We start from the raw sequence: 6,409 nt of genomic DNA, 5'->3' as shown, positions 1-6,409 counted from the left end.
GGTTTTGTGGTTCCTGTGGCTTAGTCTGAAGTTAGGTGTTGTCATTCCTCCGGCATCATTCATTTTGCTTAGGTCTTCCTTATATCCTGCAGGGAAGGGTAGGAGAGCCAATAGGATTGGTTCGGCTCTTTGGGGGTCTTTTGTGCCTCCAAAGGGAATTTAGGATTGATGATAACTGTTCTTCTATAGCTTCCCCATGGGTAGCCTGTGTCCTTCCCTAAGGTAAATGCTGCCCGTTGTCCACAGAAGCCAAGGTGGCATAGCCCAGTACATAAGCTCTCTCTATATATACAGACCCTACCATTTTCTCAAGCTTCTTTTTTACTGTGGCCTCAGAAGACCCATCTCTTATCCCCTCACCTCAGGAGTACCCTTCCTCAACCCTCAGTGTGGACTCCTACCCGGATCTCATGGTTCAGTTCAAATGCTGCTCTAGTCTTCCCATTGGGAGATAATCTCCTCCTTGGGGACCTTTCCCTACAACACTCTGGCTTTCAACATGTATTTTTTTGGAGTAAAGTTATATGAATATTTGCATCTGACTAATAATTGCTTATAGATTTTCTTGTTAATGGTTTTCTCTCATGCATTTAGCTCAGGTGTGACTCTCAGAAAACCCTTGCATTTGCTGAATCATCCTGCTTCCTTACTGGCAGCCCTCACCCTCTCAGAACGCAGGGAGGAACTACTTGCTTTGGGCAATTCCTTGGTACTTTTGTTTGTCCTGGACCCTACTTGCCATCAGGAAAAACATCTCCCCTTCCTGTAGTTGAAGACCGTTTGTTTCCCAGCTGTGCAGACCCAAAATAATCACACTGAAACTATATTAATTACAACACTGTTTGACCAATAGTTTATGCATATTTCTAGCTAACTCTTACATTTTAAATTAACCCATTTCTATTAATCTTTGAATCACCATGAGGCTGTGGCCTACAGGTAAGATTCTCTTTCAGTGCTACATGACATCTCACTGACTTTGCCTTTTTTCTCCCAGCATTCAGTTTAGTTTTCTGACCTAGCTCTATTCTGCCCTGCCACAGGCCAAAGTATCCTCTTTACTAACAAATAATAATAAAACATATTCATTGCATAGAAAGGGGAGTCCCACATCACCCTTCCCATCTCCACTAGCCCTTTACCCTGCCTTCTTAGGGACCTCTCTCACTGTCCACAGCCCTCCTGCCTGCTTTCCCATCTGAAGGTCCAGATGGGCTCCTGTAGGTGCTAATCCTTGGCCCCAAGACCTCCTGCTTTGCACAGCATATGTAGTTGTGGTTAAGAGCTCAGAGCTTCTACCTGAAAGTTCTTTTTATTAATATTTCCATCTCCTCATTTGTTGTGATCTGTTTAGGTTGTTGACTCTTATTGTTTTAATTTTAGTTTCAGCTTGGCTGAAACTAGAGATTCACCCATTTATTTTAGATTTTCCAGATTAATGGGGTACAAGTTTTAAAAATATTCCTTTATCATCTGAATTTCTTTGGTGTCTGTGGCAATGTTTCCCTGTTCAGTTCTGATTCTGATAGTTTGGGTCCTCTCCTTCCTTCTCTTGGTTAACTGGGCCAAAGATCTGTCCATCTTGTTCATCCTCTCCAAATCCAGCTATTAGGTTCACCGATTCTTCTGCTGTCTTCTATATTCAGATAGGATACAAAGAGAGATTTTGTCCTTTTTGAATTTATAAATATTTATTTTGAGACCCAGGATGTGGCATATTTTCGAAAAGCTTCCTGTGTTGCTGAGTGGGTTGTGCATTTGGCTCTGGGTGGAATACTCCGTAGATATCTGTTAAGCCCATTTGGTGCATGTTGCTGAGTGGGTTGTGCATTTGGCTCTGGGTGGAATACTCTGCAGATATCTGTTAAGTTCATTTGGTGCATGTTGCTGAGTGGGTTGTGCATTTGGCTCTGGGTGGAATACTCCGTAGATATCTGTTAAGTTCATTTGGTGCATGTTGCTGAGTGGGTTGTGCATTTGGCTCTGGGTGGAATACTCCGTAGATATCTGTTAAGCCCATTTGGTGCAAGGTGTGAACTAATTCTGGTGATTCTCTGTTAATTTTTCCCAGACCTGTCTATTAAAGAAAGTGGGATACTAAATCACTTACTATTACTGAATTGATGTTAATCTGTGTCTTTAAATTCAGTAGTACATTTTATGACATTGGGTGCTCCAGAGTTTGATACATGTGTGCTTGGGACAGCAATTTCTTCGTTAAGTGATCCCTTCATTAGAATGAAGTGTCCCTTTATCTCTTCTGATTAGTTTTAGTTTGAAGTCCTTTGTCAGACAGTAGGACAGTGATGCCTGCTTGCTTCCTGGTCCCATTTGATTGGAGCACTTTCATTCATCCCTTTACTCTATGGTGGCATTTATCTTTAAAGCCTTAGCTTCATATGTTTCTTGTAGATTACAGATAGATAGATAGATTGTGTTTTCTGATCCATTTAGTCAGCTTGTGTGTTTTGGCTGAAGACTTGAAACCACTGATATTACAGCTATTGTTTATATTAAGGTTATTATTTAATATGGATGGTGGTCTTCCTGCTGCTGAGTTTTGGTTTTGTCATTTGTGTCCTCGGTGCCGCTTTGGGTTGTAATAATAATGGGCTCATATTTCTCTCCTCAGTTTTTCTGCTGTGCTCAGTCCTCTCTTCAGCCCAAAATGCCATTTCCTGTGTTTTTTTTTGATTTACTGGATATAAATTTTTAAAGGTTGTTAATACTATAAAAAATTTTCTTTTTCCTTCAATTATGGTAGATACTTCAGGAACAGACCCAGTGGGAGGGACCAGAATTTCCACCTTCCCTGGTGAACTCGCACACATTGCCATGACCTAAGACAGTACTGCCTGCAGTTTTGTTGGCTTCAGATTGCATGGTAAAATCACCACCTGATTTGCATCTGCCCTAGAGAAGTGTGATTCACCAGTCCACCGACAGCTGTCTTTGGGGATGCTCCTCCCACATCTTCTTGTACATACAACGCCTCTGCACCTTTCTGTTATAGCAGCATTGGTTGCCATTTTTGCCTGGAACCAGCAGAAAATCGTGCAGCAGCCGAGCACTGCTCTGGAGCGGCCCCAGCAGGCGCCGATCCACTGTCTTTGCTATGTCTACTTAATGCTTTAACTATGATATGCGGCAGGGACTTTTTTTTTCTGGTGTTGATTATGTTCTGTGTGCCTTTTGCACCTGTATGGGTGAGTCTTTCCTTACTTTGGAAGTTATCTGCTATGACCTTGTTAATCATCTGATGCATGCCATTGGCTTCTCTTTCATCTATGCCCATAATTTGAAGGCTTGGCTTTCTCTATGGTGTTCTACATTTCCTGTGTGTCCCTTTTCTGTATGTTTAAAGCTTATCATGGTCCTTGTTTTCATGACTTAGATCTCCTACTTTATCTTTGAGTCCTGGTACTCTGTCTTCAGCCTGACTCATTTGCCTTTGAGTTTTCTGGCTGAGTTATCAGGGTTTTCAATTCAATCTTCATTTTAGCTCGAGTGCTTTCCTTACTGAATCCCTTCGTCAAGTTCTGTGTTGTCTTTGTCATTTGCTTCTGTTTTGCATTTGTGTTTTCTTGGGCATCACTTAGGTGCTTATTCTCCTAAATCCTCTCCCCTTAATTCCACTGAGCTGTTGCTTTGGGTTTTCTTTAAACTCCTCATGATTTAAACTCCTCAGATTCTTTGATGAAAATTAAAATTCTTTAATTCTGTTCTTTTAAATTCTGTGTCCTGACATTCAGTGATTTTCACTGGTGAACATTTTGACAGGCTGGCAGGTTCTGGAGAGAAGGTATGAGCTTGTTGTCTCACATTGCTGGTATTTTTGCAAGGTTGCCAGGAAGTTCAGATCCAGAGAATTCCCAGCTGGTGGCTAAGGAGCTACAGACCTTGTTCTGTAATCTCTGGGCTCTGTCCACACCAAGTCTTTGCTGACTGGCCACCCTGAAGGCCACCTCCAGACCTGCCTGCACCTTGGGCTTCTCCTGCATGCCTGTGGAGGACCCGTCAGTCACCTGGCTCCTGAACTCTCATCCTGAAGCCGTCCCAAGTCTGCACCCTTCTCTCTTGTCTACTTGGACATCTTTGCTGAGAATCTTGGTTGCTGGGAAACTTGACCTTCCTAGTCAACAAAGCTGCCATTCCCTTTCTTGTCCCTAACTGCTGTTTTCCACGTCCTCACCTCCCCTGGGTGTTGCCTCATTTCACTTCCTACCAAAATTCCAGCTCTCATCTTGGTGGCTCGGAGGCGTCGTATCTCCGCACCTTCCTGCTGTTGACTCTACCTCACAGGAATCTCCTTGAAGGCTACAACCCTTTGTAGAAAATAACAGGCTTTCCCCAGCAGCACACTGCGGGCATTGTAATTATTGGCCATTCTGTCTGTCTCCCTACTGCTCCATTCATCTGTTAACTCGTCACTAGATAAGTTTTGCGTAGAGGAGACTGATAAACATTTGCTAAATATGATGGTGGTTGTGTTGGTTTTGATAGGTTATGTTTAGAAGGTTATTTTCTATAATTAAGAAGTTGTGCAACACAGGAGACAGCAGGAAGAAGACAGGAAGTGGAGTGGAGTCATGGAGAAATTGGACCTGGGGCAGATTCCTGCTGTGAGGGTAGAAGAGCATCATCAGAAAGATCAAAGTGCATATGCTGCCACCCTGTGGCCCGCCTGGGTCATGACAGCCTGGGTACTCTTAGGAGTACTCTTATTTTTGTCAGCTTTATTTTTCTTGTATAAATCCCCTTACAAGGTACTCACAGATGGAGCCTGGGTCATCTGAACTGTGACTCTGTTGTGGGTTTTCACAAGCTGCTCAATGAATTCCTGGTAAGGAGCCTTGGTGAATACAGTTTCCTTCTAGAGGTTGGGGATCAAGAAGCTGTAGGTCTTGAAGGTGGCATCGAAGGTGGCCTTGGCAAAGCTACCTAGGATGGCAGTGCACCCCTTGGTTGATGTGGAGGAGTCTTTAATAGCGGCCATCAGCAGCGGCTGCTTGGGCACAGGAGCAGAGACAATGCCAGTGTCTCTGGGGATAGGGACGAGGCACACGACAACAAGTCACAGCCACTTGTCAGTTTGCAGTCTTGTTCTCTCAGTAGCCTCTCTTCACAGGGACAATGCAGAGCTAGCCCGAGATGATGGCGCCTTGCATGGCAGCGGCTACCTCCGTGAGCACGTAACACCAAGATCAACATGATGATTGTTGTAGCCCGCAGTAGTGACAAAAGCCTTGAACCTGGTCTGCTGGCCAGCCTGAGTCGGCTTCTGCACCGGCAGGATCTTTAGAACCCCATCCTTTAGGGATGCACCCAGAGAAAAGTTAACAATCTCAGATTCCTTCACGGTCAGGGAGGACAGGTAGATCTCCTCCAGGGACTTGATCTTCATGTCCTTGAGCAGGCGGCTCAGCTTGGTGATGGAAATCTACTCCTTGTCTATTTTTACCTCCATGGGTGCCATGTCCTTGAGCAATGACCATGGCCTCCAAACCTCCAAACCTCTGTGGAAACCACGGGCATCCTATTGGTCACTTGTTGTTTTCCAGAAAAAGAAGGGAGATCTGGTTTTGTAAATTTAAAGTTTGAGAATAATTCTTCTTATGGTTTGATATTCTATTTAATACTCATACGTGCATATGTGTTTCCATCAAATCCACCCCTCATTCCAGTTACTTCCCTGCTCCTCACCTTCCTCTTCCAACTTCATTGTTCTTTTAGTTTTTAAAAAATACTCATTGTGGATGCAGATTAAGCATTTTTAAAAATTCTTCTCTCATATGTCTGGAGCTCAGTTTCTACTCCCTCCACTCCTCCCAATCCCTCCCTCCCATCCACTCCTCTTCTGTTTCCCTTCAGAAAAGAGCAGGCCTTCCAAGGATCTCAGTAGAATGCAACATAACAAGTTATAATGAAACTAGCACAAACCCTCACATCAAGGCTGGATGAGGCAACCCAGTAGGAGGAGAAGGGTCCCAAGAGCAGGCAAAAACACTTTGCTTTTAGCATTCTTAGTGCTTGGGAGAATTATTGAGTATCTCAGATGGCTTTTATGGGCTACATTTCTAAATATTTATTATACTAGAATTTGAAAAACACCAAACTATTTAAACCAGATTATTTAAAGTAGCATTAAGAGCCCACTAATATTAACCTATTAAAACAAAATAATTATTTATTTTACAAAGCTATTGAAAAATATGTCTTCAAAATAATGTTCACAAAACTCTTTGTATCTCAGGGGAAGAAAGATGAGGTTTTCTTTCTATTTCTACATTCAATATGTTGCTGTATTCTGTTTGGGTTGAAGATGGGAAGAAAAAAATCCTTCTTCTCAGATAAGTGGCTGGAAGGTAGAGGAACACGCTAGTAACTTTAATATAGTTATAGATATTAT

General features: G+C 42.9%; 1 pseudogene; it reads right to left on the bottom strand.

Moving 5' to 3' along the window:
• Positions 1-4,759: 4,759 nt before the first annotated feature.
• Positions 4,760-5,446, bottom strand: LOC142854100 (small ribosomal subunit protein uS5 pseudogene; annotated as a pseudogene).
• Between the last annotated feature and the right edge of the window lie 963 nt (positions 5,447-6,409).

Source organism: Microtus pennsylvanicus, chromosome 7, assembly GCF_037038515.1.
Source record: "Microtus pennsylvanicus isolate mMicPen1 chromosome 7, mMicPen1.hap1, whole genome shotgun sequence".
Taxonomy (NCBI): Eukaryota; Metazoa; Chordata; class Mammalia; order Rodentia; family Cricetidae; genus Microtus; species Microtus pennsylvanicus.
Note: the sequence above shows the minus strand (reverse complement) of the source record. Positions and strands in the feature narration are given on the sequence as shown.